A 17,369-nucleotide genomic window follows, 5' to 3' on the forward strand; every position below is an offset into this window, starting at 1 on the left:
GTTTTATATCAAAGCGGGTGCGGCAACCAGCCCACGACATCGAGCTTCGTAAGCGCTATTTCAACGCACACACCTATAAGTTTATTCCGTACAATGCTTGGCACTAGGTCGAAAGCTAACACTGTTTCTTCTGCATCACATACGTACAGGGCCGTCCACTCTTAGTACGAACACCGCGCCGCGTGGCTTTGCTCCACGGGGCGCCAGCGCTAGCAGTGCGGCCGCGCATCGAAGCTTATCGACGCAGGCGCACAAGAGCCAAGAGGCGGGGCTTCTTTTCGAATAAAAGCGCGGGAGTGCACCGTGCCCGTTATGCCGTGAAGCAAACTAAAAGCACCTGAAAAACCACGAAAGTTGCAGGAAAGCGGGCTTATCTCAGCGCAACGTGTTGTGTAGTCACCATATTTGAGACGTGGGTGATCCCTCTTGTTTCAGTATCAAAATACCGGTTCAGTGTATACATTGTTGCAAACTCTTGGGGTATTAGTTTTGCTTTGTTTGTAGTGTTTTAGTCCGTGAAAAAATTTCGCCACTGAGCGGTGCTCTGAGAAGTTTTTATTACTTGGAAATATTTACCGTGGCCTGAAATTACGTGCGCAATAGTTTCTGCAATTCTCCCGCATTTAAACACGGCACATGCTGCCACCATCAAACTTGTGTGTCCCAACTAATTTTAGCTGATCTGTAGACCAGTAAGCCTCTGCAGCTTGGCATTCTGGCGGCTTTGCACACTCTGCAAGTATTTAAATTCATAAATCAAAGACATTTTGTTTTTGTATGCTTTTTCTGGAGCATTGGAATGCTGTACAGTTAAAAAACACAAAGAAAATTTCATACTGTATGATACCAAGTTCATTGCTTGTGTTCTGCGTTTTCCAAAAGTTAGCAACTCTCAGTAGCGGGTAGGATCCTCTCCAGCCCCAATAACCACATTCATTCTATTGGGGATGCTGCTTAGGGACCGCCCAATGTTTGTGTTGGCCTTGATTTGCTGCCACTCCTCCTGAATGGACAATGGCCCAAAGTGCATCCACTGAGACTGCACGTAGTCGCCGGTGGGTCAATGCAAGTTATATGTTTCCCCACGCATTTTCAACGATGCTTAAGTAAGCGACTGTGGAGGCCACTTAAGAACTGCCACATCGTGACTCTTTGAATACCGAGCAATTTTTTTTATAGCGCATAGGGGAGTTATCATGCTGAAGGATGGAATCCTTCTCTGGGAACTGTCCCCCAACTAGATAAGGGAGCAGCACGTCGTTTAAGAGCCCACAGTAGGTGTCTGTCGTGAAACGACTTTCAATTCTGACAAGGAGTCCCAGCCATCGAGCGGTGACGGCGTGATGCAAGGCCAGCCAATCAAAATACTCTCAGTAAAACAACGTCTTGTGACTTGAGCTTATACAGCTTTTTGATCGGGCAGACGGCACAGATAACTGGAGAATCATGTCATCCCTGCGTCATTACCGCCTGGAGATAAGAATGCCCATTCGAACCGCAAGCGACCCGCTCAGGGTGATCTTGGCAGACCCGAGAAACGGCCCAGCGGAGCTTTTTGGCCGAGTTTTTTTTTTTATTTTTAACGTGTACAGAAAATCAAGGTGAAAAAAAAAATGAACTGGACACCGAATGCAAGCGCCGTCCTGTCAATTTTCTGTTTGGGTTCCTTTGAGTGGCTTAGGCTTTGGTAACGTGCACGCGGGTGAGACGGCAGGCTTCTTTCGCAGGTTGATTGATTGATATGTGGGGCTTAACGTCCCAAAACCACCATATGATTATGAGAGACGCCGTAGTGAAGGGCTCCGGAAATTTCGACCACCTGGGGTTCTTTAACGTGCACCCAAATCTGAGCACACGGGCCTACAACATTTCCGCCTCCATCGAAAATGCAGTCGCCGCAGCCGGGATACGAACCCGCGACCTATGGGTCAGCAGCCGAGTACCTTAGCCACTAGACCACCGCGGCGGGGCGTTCTTTCGCAGGGGCTCAAAGAGTATTGTAAGATATGGTACAAAAATATGCTGTTAAACTTATGGCGGAGTCGCGTAAGACACTCCCCGAAAAAATAACCCCACGTATACATGCGCTCTCTGTGCCATGTAAGGATTGTAAGCTGAGTGTACAGAAGAATGAAATTAAATCAGGAGAATAGGGCAATAAAGTACGGAGGAGGAGGTGAAGAACGTCAAGGCGCGGACGTAGTACTTAGGATTTTATCATATATTGAAAACTTATTAATAGTTGCGTTCCTTGCGTTTGGCTTGGGGGTAAAAAAGAGAAGCCGTCAGAAGATGTGAACCTCAAAGAAGGACAAGCTCTTATCCATCGGTCAGGCATTTCAGTAGTGACCACAGCATCATTACACGCGCAGGCATATTGCAATGCATTACGTGTTTTGGCAAAAAAGAGTGGGGCCCCTGTTTCCCAATGAAAATCTAGACGGCTGGAGAATACGAAGCTATTTGTATAAGGCAGCTAGCAGAAAGAAGAGGTCAAGTGCAGGTCTGCGACGAGTAGGGCGATTGTGCCTGCATGCTACTATAAACGCCCCAATGCTACGTGATGTTCATATCTTTGAAAAAAAGAATATGACCTCAGGACCAACGTCAGGTAATGAATAATCAGATGGTGTTTCTATATTTACGTGGAAATAAAATGAAACATTGCCCGTGCGCACGTAATTTCAGGCCATGGTAAATATTTCCCGGATGTAGAAACTTGTGAGAGCACCGCTCAGTGGCGTATTTTTCTCATGGACTAAAAGGCCAAAAACCAATCGAAACCAATACACAAGAGTTTGCAACAACTTATGCATTGAACTGGAATAGTAATACTGAAGCAAGAGAAATCACCCACTTCTCAAAATTACCGTAACTACACAACACGTGGTGCTGAGCTAAGCCCGTTTTCCTGCAACGTTCGTGGTTTCTCAGGTGCTTTAAGCATGCTTCACAGCAAAACAGGCACGGCGCGCTCCCGCGCTCTCAATCGAAACGAAGCCCCGCCTCCACGCTCTAGTGCGCCTGCGCCGGTAAGCTTCGATGCGCGGCCGCATCGCTAGCGCTGGCGCCCCGCGGAGCGAAGCCACGCGGCGCAGTGTTCTTACTAAGAGTGGACGACCCTGTACATCGGGCAGCGTCAGTCCTTTCGACAACACAGTGTCACGAAAGTATCCGACGGTGCCAGATACCGCGCGCACCGCGTTGCTGAAACCATAGAGGAGAATAATCACTGGCATCGCTGCTCGCCCGCTGCGTCAAAGTTTTCAACGAAGTCTTTAACTCTTCTCCGCTCTTGCGCGTTCCAAAGTACCTACAACACGGCGCACATCGGGCAAAACCGAGGGTACTGCCGCACGGCGCTCACCATGCGTTTCAGCGCGTGCAACGTGTACGAGGGCACGTTAAAGAGTGCCCGTAGTACACCTCGCGACGGCTCGTTCCTACTAGCTGGTTCTCAGCGAGCTCGCCAAGCTGCCGCATCCTGTAAGCTTTGGGCTCGCACGAAGAAATGATAGGAGCGCCATCAGGGAAGTGCTGGCTTCCCATTGCTTGCCCGACATTGTGGTGTAGCGGATAGGGGTCTCGAGTGCTAGCGTGCAGGTCCCGGAATCGAAACCGAGCGTCATCGGCTGCTTTTTTCGCAGAAGACGGAATTGCTGGGACGTTAAAGCTCAACAATTATTATTATTACCTACTGCTTGAACATAATGTAGTTAACCGCTGTACTGGCTTAGTGCATGGCTATGACGTTGTGCTGCTAAGTACGAAGTCGCGACCTAATTTTCTTACTACGACGGCCGCATTTAGGTCGGAGTAATCTGCAACAACTCCCATGAACTTGGATTTATGCACATGTTCTTGAATCCATTTGGACAAAATTAAACCGGAGCACCCCCCTCTCTAGATTTGATTGTTTGATATGTGAGGTTTAACATCGCAAAATCACCATACTGTATATGAGCCCCACAATTTTCGCGACACATCATCATTTTGGAGCGTAGGCACGTAAAATTAGAGGGTTTATTAAAATAACTCTGCTGTCAGTGAAGTCATTGCGCTTGATTGCAAACCATTATGTATATACGTTTGTAATTTTCTATTTCAAGCCTGAAAGTAATAACAATCATATATTACGCAAAGTGGAATGCTGATTCGTCGTCTTGTAGCACCTCACATCCACCTTTTTAAGTGAGTGCTCACTGGTGTACCCTCAAACATAGCGAATTCAATGGTGTTGATAAGGCGGATGTACTTCACATAATGTAAGTGAAAAAAAAAATACACTTTTTGACTCAGCTGCATAAGTTGTATGAGCGTTTAATTAGTAAGGTACAACAGTGAACTAAAGCAGGGGTTTGAGGACCAAACATTCACTCGTATATGGAATTGATGTACGGATTCGTCCGTACTGGTAAAATCAACAAAGCAGCAGAGGTCTTCCTCGACACATGGTGAAAACAATCCGCAGTGACTATAATATCGCAAATCCTCGAAATTCACTTCTGAATACGCAAGACACACGTAAACAAACATTTGTCGTTTTCCCCCATAAAAGTAATCATGGTCGTTAGAGATGGGACTATATGAAGCACAGTATAGTTCCTTCTTTGTATGGTGGGGCATTTTCTACGACACTGCGCGAGTAACGCTCTCTTTGTCAAGAAAAAAAAACATTAGTCAGAAACGTTTTCGTCGTCATAAATGTGTGTTCTTGTATTCGTGCTGTGGACTTACACTGTTCATAGTTCGGTGGACCTGCTTCGCTCTTCTTTTTCTAGCCATGAAATCGACTAGCACTGCTCATTAGACAAGTTGGTGCATAATAATGTCGTTTTGCTATAGCTCAGTTTTTTCTGATTATGAAGGGGAGAGACGATAGCAAAGAAACAAATCGAAAAGAAAAGGATGAGCGCTCCTGCATGTCATTTCCTTCTTTGCTATTGTATCTTTTCTTCATGCTCAAACTGAGTTTTACAATAGCGAAACGGCACTGTAAGATTGAACAAGCAACTCATTACTTTCTTTATCTAGTCACGACTTTTCTGTACGTGACAAAACTAAATAATAGAACTGCCTCTTTGAAAAGTAGGCCTGCATTAAAAAAAACTGTTTTTTTTTTTCATTTGTGGCATCTTCTCTACTCATATCATGTTGGCTACTTGAAAGGAGAACTGGCTGCAGAGACCATTGGAACGCCCTGTTGAATATTGTCTAGTATATTTTTCATTTCCCCTTTTGTCTATTGTAATGGCTTTCAACATTGTTCATTCCTGTTTTCTTGCTTTCATTTTAAATAATGCTTGATTTTTCACAACACTTCACGATTAGCAATACGTGAATGCATTTTCATATTATAATCTGTAATTATTTGTATTTTATAAAACAAAGCAACATGTTGGGCATGAGCTACACCGATGGACATCATCTTCGCATGGGAAGTTGTACTTCCGGGGGCCGAGAGAAAGGGACAAGACAAGCTTACTTTGTTGTTGTTGTTGTTTTGTTTGTTTTATCTTGCCTTTAGTTTCATGCCACTGGCTTCGTTCATATTGTACGAGTTCGTCGCTGGTTTATAGATAAGCTGCCGCAGATGTTGGCGCCATCCAATCCCTGCTCTAGCTTATTGGGTCGGACAGGCATTCTTTTCGACTGCTGACCGAGTGTCTGAGGGCCAGCGTGTTTTATAATCTGGCAGGTTCCCACTTTGAATCCTAACCTTGAAGTGCGGCTTTCTTGATACATTTCTGGCAAAGAACTCTGAAATTCCAGTGACGGCAAAACTCGAAAAGTAAACACTAGTGGAGATAAAAACAAAAACAAAAAAGACTGAATTGGTGTATGAAAAGGAGCTGTCTCTGCTAAAAAGCAAAAGATGCTAGGAAGGCTGCCCATCCGTAAGTCAACAATAAACATGCAGCAACAAAGCCGGGCTAGAACCTAACTATGAATATAATACCCATCAGGGTTCACAACCCAAAAACTACGACATGGTTGTAATGACGCCGTGGTGGAGGCCTCCGAACAATTCACCATTCAGAGTACTTTATCGCGTGCCTAAATTTAGTTGCGTACACGGGTCTCTACACAATTTCGCCTCCATCAATTCGCGGCTGCCATCGCCAGAAAAAAACCCTTGACCATCGGGCCCACTGTCGAGTACCACAACTGCGAGGCCCTTGTGGAGGGTTACAAGGCGTTGTTCGTGCGCATATATTGCACATATGTATATACATGTAATAGATGACCAGATAACTAAACTAATCCGTAAACGCGCACTCCGGGCTACTGTGTAAACTAATCGATGTTATCGTTCCTTCATTTTAAGAATATTTTCATTAATATTATTTCGTTACAACCCTGATAGCTTTTAGATCTTTGTCACAGGAGAAGTAAGCATGATATGCTACAAGTCCCCAGGAATTCATGAAAATAAAGTACGCTTAAGTTCTTTATTCTTTTAAGAAGCAGGGTCACACCTATAATATGGGCTGTGCCAAGAAGATTCAGTTAGAGAAACCTTAGCTGCACTGAGCTCGGGGGAAGTACACAGTAATTGTGCTGCTTGCTCTCTCTCTCTCTCTCTCTCTCTCTCTCTATGCGCGCGTGTGTGTGTGTGTGTTTATGTGCGTGTGTGTGTCTGTGTGTTTGCCCGCTAACGTCCGTTTCACATCATACGACGAGGTCGTTCTGTGGTCCTGTTAGGGACTGCCGTCGGAAACATTATCATTGCTTCCTTCGCGAGGTACCACAGCACGGGACTGTTGGGATGAATCCGATTTGTGCTTATTGGAGCTTGGGCATGATTAGACTGCGACGATGCCATTCGCCAGCGGATCGATCGCAATGTTAGAGGACGTAACGTGAACCCACAGTGGAAGGTAGAGCGAAGGTATGCAAAAATATATACGGAGAATGAAATACAAGCAGATAAATTGTCTGGTTACGTTATTAATGCTCTACGTGCCTACCCTACAGGCATAATTGTTTACGTGCGCTGCTTAAGCGACTGCTTAATGAAAGTTCCATTTCTACTTATTTGTGAGCGAGCAACCGCGTTGATCTGCTGCCGAAACTGCCGCAGCAACTAAGAGGAACACTTCATGCTAAAGCGCATTTTCCGGCGACACTGTTTGTTCATCCGGTAGCTCGGTGGCGTTGCGCCAGGGAAAATTGTGCTCGGGTCACAGAGACGGCACAATGCCCTCGCAATACGCTGTTCGATGACGCGCGCGCAGAAGGCTGCTTTCAAAGCACCGCTACTGGTGCCACAAAATGTCAGAATTCAGCCACACTTTTGTCTCTTGGCCTCGGTGCTAGCTGGCAGTGTGATTTACTCGTTCATCGTGCGTCCCGTCATGCGCATCCATTTTTTGTATCCGGTACTCTACTACTGACAAAACTGCAATTCCGCAGCAACTTCGCATTTAACAGCTTTTCTATTTTGCATTCTGAGCTGGCGCACAACAGAGCTCACGTCCGGCTGTCTCTGCTGCACCTCTGTCCAATGCGCTTTTAAAAGCTACAACGTGAAAATGTCTAATAAAATATACATTCTGAAGCTTATTCACATCACCCCGCCACGGTGGTCTAGTGGCTAAGGTACTCGCCTGCTGACCCGCAGGTCGCGGGATCAAATCCCGGCTGTGGCGGCTGCATTTTCGATGGAGGCGGAAATGTTGTAGGCCCGTGTACTCAGATTTGGATGCACGTTAAAGAACACCGGGTGGTCGAAATTTCCGGAGCCCTCCACTACAGCATCTCTCATAATAATATGGTGGTTTTGACGCGTTAAACCCCACATCAATCAAGCTTATTCACATCGTTTGAACAAAGAGCCCTACCACAGCTTCATTATCTCGCCTGCTCTCTTTTTAATTGAGAATAATTTATTCAAAATTCACTCTAGCATAAATAGGCATTTCAAAACTTGCCTTGATAAAAAATGATTAACTTTAGAATGCAAGAGGCGTTAACTAGTTTTTAAACTCAGTTCCTGCTGCGAATCACATATTTGATTGATTGATACGTGGGGTTTCACGTCCCAAAACCACCATACGATTATGAGAGACGCCGTAGTGGATGGCTTCGGAAATTTCGACCACCTGGGGTTCTTTAACGTGCACCCAAATATGGGCACGTGGGCCTACAGCCTTTTCCCCTCCATGGAAAATGCAGCCGCCGCATTTTCCATGGAGGGGAAAATGCTGTAGGCCCACGTGCCCATATTTAGCCACTGTTTTTTTCCATCGACTGAGTACCGACTGTTTTGCTTCGATGAGATGCTCTAGCCGGCTGTCTATTTTGTCGATCTACGTGTCCATTTCAATTTCTTTGGTCGCGTCGCGTACACTCTTGGTGATTCTGGCCGTACACTAGTCGATATCTTTGATCTCGTTGTCATAGTTTCTCTCAGGGTTTCTGGTGTCTCGAAAGCTAAGTCTTCCCAAGTTCAGTCTATCCATTCGTGTGTTCTTTTGCTGGTGTCACTGTGTTCCGGTATGGTGAATTACACATTGGTGTGGTGGCTACCGAAATCAATCTCCGTGTTTCTCCACATGATCGCACCCTAAACATCATTCCTAATGAACGTGAGGTCCGCAGTGGTGTCACGGGACACGCAGTTGCCGATTCTCGTCGGATGCGTCGGATCTGTGATGAGGGTAAAGTCGAATTCCAAGGCGTCTTGGTACAGGTCGCGGCCCTTTGCTGTGTACTTGTTGTAGCCCCAGGCTGGGTTCACCGCGTTGATATCACCGCACGTCATCAGCGTGTTGAGATTCGCTCCGGTGCTTGCTCTTTGCAACAATGTCTTGAATCTCTTTTTTTTTGTTGATGAGTTGCTGTACGCGCTGAGCAGAAACACGCTTCCTTTTTTCTTCTTGTCCGGATTGATTTTTGTGAAAGTGTGCTTGATCTTGATAGTGTTGTGCAGCTCGTGTGCAACAAAAGTCCTGATCAGGGTTCACAGGTCTTTGCCGTCAGGCGGGCCTTTGTGCACTCTGTAGCCGGGGAGTGTCGTTGTGTCAGTGAGTGTCTCTTGTAGTAGTATCACGTCAGGCTCGCGCACGGTGCGTGCGATGTGCAGCCGGATGACTGACTTTTTCCTTCTGAAGCCGCGACGGTTCCACTGCCGCACTGTTATGCCTGTGGCTGATGCGCTAAAGGCCATGATTGCGTTGTCGCGTACGGTGTTTTTTGGTTCGGCGGCTGTAGTGCGAAAAGGGGCGCAGACGTCGGGTGGCTCAGGATCGGCTGTAAGGTTCTTTCGATGTAGCCAATTCTGTTCGTGTTTTCGGCTTGGTAGACATCCACTGTTTCATAGCTGTTACAGCTGCGAGGTTCGCCGTGATGAGTGCTTCGAGTTTGGTGAACCTTTCTTCGAATTTTATTCAAGGTTGTCGTAGCGTATGTTTTCTTTTTGCGTGTGCTTGGCCTCGAAGGTTCGCTTTTTCAGGACTGGTTCCTCTAAAACTGTTTCCTGACTGTTCATGATAATTTCTTCGGTCTTGGTTGTGCATGGCATGGGTCTCTGTGAAGGGTCGTTGTTGGATAGCAGCGGCTTACGGATCTCGGCGATCTCTTTCTGGAGGTTGTTGATGGTTTTTCGCAGCTCCGCGTTCTCTTGCCTAATGGTCTTGTTGGCTTGTCTCGTTTTGCCCGTATCGCCTTTCTTCGCGGCTTCGGTGTTTTTTTTTTTTTGCGCGCTCCGTGTATTGTTCTCTTTCGCTGCATCGGCCCAGCCTACTCGCTCACGAGATGAAAACATTTTCTTGCTGATGCTTCTCTTGCTGGTGTCTCTGGATTTTGACACGCGGTTCTTCGATGGGACAATAGTTATAGCGCGAGAACAGAACGACGACAAAGAGACAAGAAGGACACAAGCTATAACTATCGTAATGTTATTGCAACTAGCCCAAACTGCCTCACTTCTTTGATGGGGTCCTTGACTATCGCGCAACTGGCGGCTTGTCGAGTGGCGGAAAATTGTTCTCCGACAGCGGCTGGCGTTCGGCTTGTCGCCGCACCCATTGTCGCTTGCGCACAACGTAGGGCATCTTGTTTTTTTGTCCTCAATGTTCGGTCTCCAGTCGAGTGTTCGCCCCCACACAGCTTACATTTTGGGGTGCATCTATGGTCGTCCTTGGGGTCCCCAAGCCCGCAGGCCAGGCATGTCTTCATTGCAGGGGTTCGGCACAAGTTCTTACGGTGTCCCACTCCATCGCACTGCTGGCCAACGTCGATCTGTTTCCTGTACAGGTTAGGCGGTGTCAGGGTGACTCCGTATTGGACGAAGTTCGGTACTTTTGGGTCCTTGGAACACCCCGATCGCGCTGGTCATGCTGCCGATCCTTTTTGCACCAACTGCTAGTGGGTTCCTCTTGTTTACAATATTTCTATCTAGCTCTTCAGCGTTCGCGTCAGCGGGTATGCCTCTGATGACGCCCTTCACAGTGTCGTGAGGTGCCGCGCGCTTTGCGCTAACTTCGTAGGTTTTGCCTTAAATAGTAATTACTTGGATTTTAGCCTACTTTGCCGCATTGACTTTGTTCGGTGTGCTGACGAGCATAATATTTTGTTGCATGTTGGGACAGATGGTGTCGGCAGCGCTCTCCTCGCTCATGATCGTGGCTGAGGTGAATATAGCTGTGGCGACGGTGGTGGTACCAATCTTAACGATGTATAGTCTTCCTCTGTGTCTAACAACCATCTTGCTTTCTTCCAGCGGCACTGCTGGCATGCGTGCGGCCTTGATTATTGAGGCTCTGACGTTTTTGTTAAATTTCAATTTCGGGCTTGCTTGACTCTCCCCGGGTCCGTCGGGAACACCGCTGGCGGGGGCTCGCCGGCGCAGTCTTGACATACGCTCCCCCACGAGCATCCATCCGGCTTTGTTGTGGTATTCCTCTGGTGTTATCTCTTCTACTTGAACTTTAACGCAGATTTCATTGTCAACAATTACTGGTGTCCGAGCGAACACCTCCATCTCACAGCTGACGAGTGGCCGCCACCGAGGAGTACGGCTGGCGGCGGCCGGTGCGCCGGTGTCAGGCCTAGCGCTCGCGGAGCACGCCTAGGCCTGAGCAGTCCTTCAAAGGCGGTGGTGGATGAAGTCCCGAAATTTGACACAAAAAGCGTAACTCTGCGGTCAGCTGGTACGAGTCAATGCATCTCACATTGACGCTTTATTGATGAAGGGAAAACTTTGGTTCGAGGTAGTTACCAGTACATAACTGATCAGCAATAAGTGAGCCCATGCAAACACGTCTGCTCACTTCGGCGATCACCAATTTCTTAATATTTATTCTGTCACTGCATACTCCACCCTCGACCATGGGGTAAAGCTTGAAGCGACTTCGCTTTTTGGTTGTTATGGAGTGCAGTCCTTACGAATAGCAGGCGCAGGTAGGAGCCGCTGGTCTAGGAACCAACTAGTTTGTGTGTACCAACAATGAAACGAGGTAAAGAGCATGACTTTGGAGTATTTAGTCAACAAGCGAATTAACACTCAAATAAAAAAAATTGTCGCAATCACTCTCACGAACTTCAATCTCATAATCACTGCAATCACTCTGCCAGTAGTCACATACATTACGGTGGGGTGAATGCATTACGCACAAGCGCTTGTGACAATGCTCCATCACTAACTCACTCATGGTGGTAAGTTCTACTGGCTTGCAAAGACTTGTCCTCTCATACTCCTGGACGCGCAAAGCATTACGCGACAGGTTGGCCCTGTCATTGCAAGGGTGCCGTGCGCAAGTGGACTCCACGTGTCGACTGCTGTGGCGATCAATCATTGGCACCTCGGCAAGTTTGTCACTATAAGCTCAAGCGGCGATGATAACCCTATGTTGCGTTGTTCACTTTAGTTTTCCTGCTGCCTCAGCATCTGCATCATTCTCAGCAATATAAACATTACTATGTACCGTATACCCACTGAAACATCATTATGCGATGTGCTTGCCTAATTTCATTTGTTACCGCTGATATTCGCATAACTAAAGATGAGTTCTGTGAAGTAGCTGTTCACTCTATGAGAAGATAACAGTTCCGCTCTAACGATAGCCTTTGAATAACACATTTTGTGCCCGCAGCATGAACTATGTATAGTGGTAGAAAGGTTTTTATTTCAAAAGATCACTTTAGCTTTGTTTCAGTCTTGATCCGGATAGAATTTCTCGATTGTGATTAACACATTTATGAAACCTGTAGAACGAAGTCAATATATGTTGAGAACTTTTACTTCTGTCGCTCGTAACCATGATAACCATTGCACGATTTGACACGGGTAATAAATTTGCATGCAGTGACACCATTAAAATGCTGGAACCTCTGCTCAAATGATTGGAGACCAGATTTTAGGCAAATGCCTATTTTGTTCTTTGCATTATTATCATGCCAATTTGATACATGAGCATGAGTTATAGGTTAAGAAGGAATTTTATATGATGTTTTAGAGTGCTTATCAATGCATATTTTGGCATTCGTGCCTAAATGCCTATAAGCGCCTATTAATGAGTATTTTCAATATGGGCGCCTACAAAAACACTATGCAAGCTCAAATTTCGTGAAAGAGCGCAACATAAAACTTATTCTTGTCACAGGGCAACATTGACCTTTTCAATCTCTATGCGACTTAACCCAGTCTATCTGTTCTTCTACCAACTTTCAAAAAAAAAAAAAAAAAATCTGCTAGCAGCAGTGAAACGGGGCGTGGCGGCCCCTATACGACACATTGCTGACATGGCACGAGTGGCTGAAGTAATAGAAGAAATTGAGGAGCGAAAAATACGCTATTTCTGTTGCCCTAAATGGAAGCACGTCTCACCGTCTGCGTGGGATGGTTGAGAGAAGTAAACACGCGAGAAGGAGAGGAGTGTGGCATCTATGGACGAGGATGTGCCAAAAAGCTTCTACAGAGGGTTGTCCAGTGTCCTGATGGAATTGAAGAGCTGCCCTGAAGACCCTGATGTGGCGGTGGGTAGAGAACAGGAGGTCCACCTGTGTAGCCGCGAGCAAGTGAAGCACGCGGGCAGGCGGAGAATGGAGGGGAAAGGAGAGTGTGCATGAAAAGAAAGAAAAATGTGAGGTGCAAGTGACTTTTGTTTTGTTTCTTTAGAATTTACTTTTTGAGAGCCACTCACCATGCCATATAACAAATTGTAGTTAACATTGGAAGTTGTTGCGTGCCCAATGAAGAGTGGTCCACCACGATAATTGTACTAAATGGTTCGTTACGAGCGACGAAACCGTCATGCGAGGAGGCAAGCTTGAAACCCTTCGTACTCGCCACGTGTCATCGCAATCCCGATTTCTTCGCTGCTATTTTCGGTATCGGAGTCGAAGGATGGCATGACGATTACGCATCAACATATGTCACGCGTGCGCAAGTTGATGTGCGCGTAACGTGCCCGAGAATGATTGTGCACGTACGCGATCATTTGGTCGTTCTCGGTGGTATAGCGCCTGTTTTTGAGGGATGTATCTCTCAGCGAGCGTACGTTTGGAGAGGCTGAAACCGATTATGCATCCTTGGCGCTATACACCCTATCGCGCCACACTGACACTGCTGCCAGAGATGATGCACCAAAAAACATGCCAAGCGATGTAGGGATGGCACGACATGGGAACAACAAAAAAAGAAATGCTTGCTAAACGGAGTCCGATTAGTGTATAGAATCTCACTGCGATTCTAAATTAAAAAGAAAAAATAGAAACACGCTCATATATTCAATTTGTGCAGTTCATTTCTCACAGCTTTCATTCAGCTGCTTAAAGCAGATTACAAAAGTTACACATATCACCTAAAATAATTCTCGCAATGTCACGTGCTACGCTCCAAATCGAGTTATGCTTAAAGTGCTGCATATAGCGATGAAACGGAACATTTCATGTTTGGCTTTCTGAATATATCGGGTATTTACTCGGGACCTGAATAAGTGTTTACGGTGAGGAACGCCAGAGCGGCAATCTCTTTGTATACAGAAATGACGTAAGAGCAGGTTGAGTGCTTGTTGTACGTCAGCTTCTCCATCATGGGGCGCGCGTCCGCAAAAGGGATGTCAAGGAACGCCCTGTCTGAAATATTGTGTCTTTCAGCGACACGTAGCGTTACAGATCATGGCAGAAGGAATGCCTGTCTGCTATATGATGCTCGAAGTGAATGCCTCTCTGATAGAAATGCTGGAAACTGCCAACTATAAATGTTCAACATGATGAGGGGCCCTTAAAAGTGTTTACCTACATGAGAAATATTAACCCTACGCGATTGGAGGCTGCTCATACCCGGAATTTCTCCCTTCTGATTGTTCAGGGGTCTGACTATTTGCTCCTATGCTGCCTCTCTCAGCCACGACGAAAAGACTCCAAGATCATGCTAGACAATAAAAGGAAAGACCATGCTCTACTAACTATGCAGGAAATGCATGACTATACATCAATCATTAGCGCCTTCTTGCTGTCATAAACCACAATATTTCTTGCTTCCTGTTATAGATAAAAGTCTCGCACTTCTTTGTTTTAAATTATTTTAGTTTCTGTAAATCCTATTTGTGCATATATATACAATGTTTGGAGGCCTGAAATGGCGTTTTACCTGCCTATGTTTGGCACCTAAAGGCGCTTTTTTATTTTTTACGCCTCCAAATCTAGCCTCTAAAAATGACGCCGCATTATTAAGCTATAATGCAGTTTTAGTTGCTGTCGGGAAGGAGAAGTGCGGATGTAGAAAACCTAATTTGACTAGAACTATCCTTGAACGTTTTTATTAAACATATTTGACGTAGCAGCATACTGCTCTAGAAATGAAACATATTTCTTTTGGGAATTACTCCTTAAGCTCCGCAGAACTCTGTTTCGCAGACTAGGAAAGAATAAATCTGAAAGTATCTGCTTTCCAAAGCTCCCATATTTTGACATAGGGATCTGTCCGTCTGAATAATCACAATAATGGTAATTGAAGCCATGTCTTCGCGGTAAGTATAGTATCTCTAAATATGGTTATCTTTTAGAAAGGTGTATCATTCTAGCTCTCGAGAAAAATAAATGCCTCCCATTACCAGCATACATTACTCACCACTTAACATCACCATTGCAAGATGTGCTGTTTAAAAAAAAACTCTTTTCAACTCTTGACAAGAGAACGGACGGTTATTTGTTATCACGGGTGCATGTTAAAGAACCCCAAGGGGTCAATATTTCCGGAGCCTTTCCCCACGGCGTCACTCATATCTATATAGTGGTTTTGTGACGTTGAAGCCCACATATCAATCAATCATGCTTCTTATCATTTTATGCCGTACATATTGAAAAAAATGGTGGAGAGTGAATAACCAATAACAATCATAACAAGGGATAGCTTGGTAGGAACACCTACGAGGATTTATTCTACAGTACCCTACAGTCAGGGTTTCGCATCTTACAGCTGTGTGTGTGTGATCACCAGTGAAACAGATTTTCGGATTTACCATGTCACTTAGGAAAACATGGAAATTATTTGGAATTTTCGCAATCGTCTTTAAATCGTCAAAATGAAAAGAAAAATGTACTCTAGAATACTAGACAACTAAAATTCCGACTTTCCAGAAAAGAAGGGAAGAAAAAAAAACAAGGTGATATGTCACACTGAACGGTGGCAGAACTCGTGATAGCCACTTACGCATGCGTGCATCAAACGAGGAAACAATGATGGTACAAGATACACGGTCAGACTGAACCACTGCTGATTAATTTCTACGAATATACTAGTTTCTCTTTTCGGTAGTTGCCTTGGAATATGAGAGCACACCCTGTGTCAACTGCCTTCGTTATCGCAATGTGGAATGCGACGTTGGATGGCATTTGATCCTATATAGAGCTGTATCGTAATAATGGTTTGATAGTACGGGTCGTAAGAGCAGTTTTATGTAAAGATTTCAATAGAAGCGAACCATCAACTTAAGGCTTTGGGAATTCGGTGATCCCAGACAAACAAAAAAAAAAAGCAAGCATGCATGCCTGAAGAATAAACACATTCCGTTGCTATATCGCACCAATCAAAGGGCTGAGTGACTTTTGACCTATTCTAGCAACGGCCGATCAAGTTTAACAGCACTATTGAAGGCGAAAAAAACAAAGTTGCACTGCTACAGGGTCAAGTTCAGCGTACACATCCGACGATAGCTATGCTCCTGCTTAGGAATACAACGGCAGTCCCATAGGCGTTGTGTCCTGCAGGCGGCAGTCTTGCGGCCGGCTTCAAACCTTTGCATTGTTGGTACGTGCTGTAAAGTGGCTGATTCCAATAATCCTTGGCTCGGCTTCCGGCGAGTTAGGGCAGGCAAGCGGGGTCTTAAACGATCAGCCTCTTGATAAGCGAGCGCTTCCAAAAGTGAAGCAACGCGCCATCAGCAACTGTTCCAGTAAGGCTGACGACTTAGTGCGCAAAGATTAGACCTCTAACGATAACAAAATAAACGTGGTTGAAGCCGCTGGTGTTACGTAGCTCCGGCAGGGCGTCGCTACTGGCAATGAAATAGGTTGTGCTGCTATTCATCAGGATTGTTAGAGCGCAGACGGTGCTGTCTCATTCTGCGAAGAGATCACCGACGAGGCTATTGCCTATAGATAGCGTGAGCTATCGCGTCGAGTGGTGGCTCCGGGAAGCTCCTCGCTCCACTTTCGGTATGTGTACACGACTGACCGAATTGCTGTATACATTTTTACAGCGTAGCTGCTATGCTCGAGGCTTGCAGTGTGTCGGCATAGGTCGGCAAAACTTGTGGAGCGCACTCAGATTTCCTCGCTAAGGGCTCACTTGGACTCAAACTCACTAAAATTTTGCCGAGCCGGACTCACTAGGACTCGCGCTGACGAAAAGGTTTTTTTATCGGGACTCACTCGGACTGAAACTAATGAAAATACTATTCAAGCGCACTCACTCTGACTCAGACTAACCGCTAGATTTGAGTCTGAGTGAATCTGATTGAGTCTTCTCATAAGCGAGTTCACCGACCTGTGGTCAAAGATAGAAACAATATTATCATCCTGAGCCGGCATGCGCTCAATCACCACCCACCAAGTAGTCTGTACAAATGGTTAACACGATAAGCTGAAACGCGCGACTCCTAATAGCCATTTATAGTATATAGTGTAGCACGTGGTGGTGAATATATAGGTGAGAAGATAGCCAAGCCAGGACCCTCCACGCACCCATCTGTTCAGCATTGACCCAGTCTTGCGTGACTTGGTGCAAGCTGCACCAAGTTTCTTGTCTGTACATGACAGTGTCAGTAAAAAAAAATTACGCTGATCAATATTTGTATTATGAAGAATGAAAAAGCAAAACAACTGTGTTCACTTTCAGCGTATAACCAGAAGCGACCTCT

The 17,369-nt window shown here is 45.7% G+C and overlaps 1 protein-coding gene and 1 pseudogene across 2 annotated transcripts in view; both read right to left on the reverse strand.

Moving 5' to 3' along the window:
- The window catches only part of LOC119161279 (QRFP-like peptide receptor), a 280,506-nt gene that overhangs the window by 185,128 nt on the left and 78,009 nt on the right, over positions 1-17,369 (reverse strand). The window lies entirely within an intron of this gene.
- Positions 8,235-17,366, reverse strand: LOC119162080 (uncharacterized; annotated as a pseudogene).

Source organism: Rhipicephalus microplus, chromosome X, assembly GCF_043290135.1.
Source record: "Rhipicephalus microplus isolate Deutch F79 chromosome X, USDA_Rmic, whole genome shotgun sequence".
Taxonomy (NCBI): domain Eukaryota; kingdom Metazoa; phylum Arthropoda; class Arachnida; order Ixodida; family Ixodidae; genus Rhipicephalus; species Rhipicephalus microplus.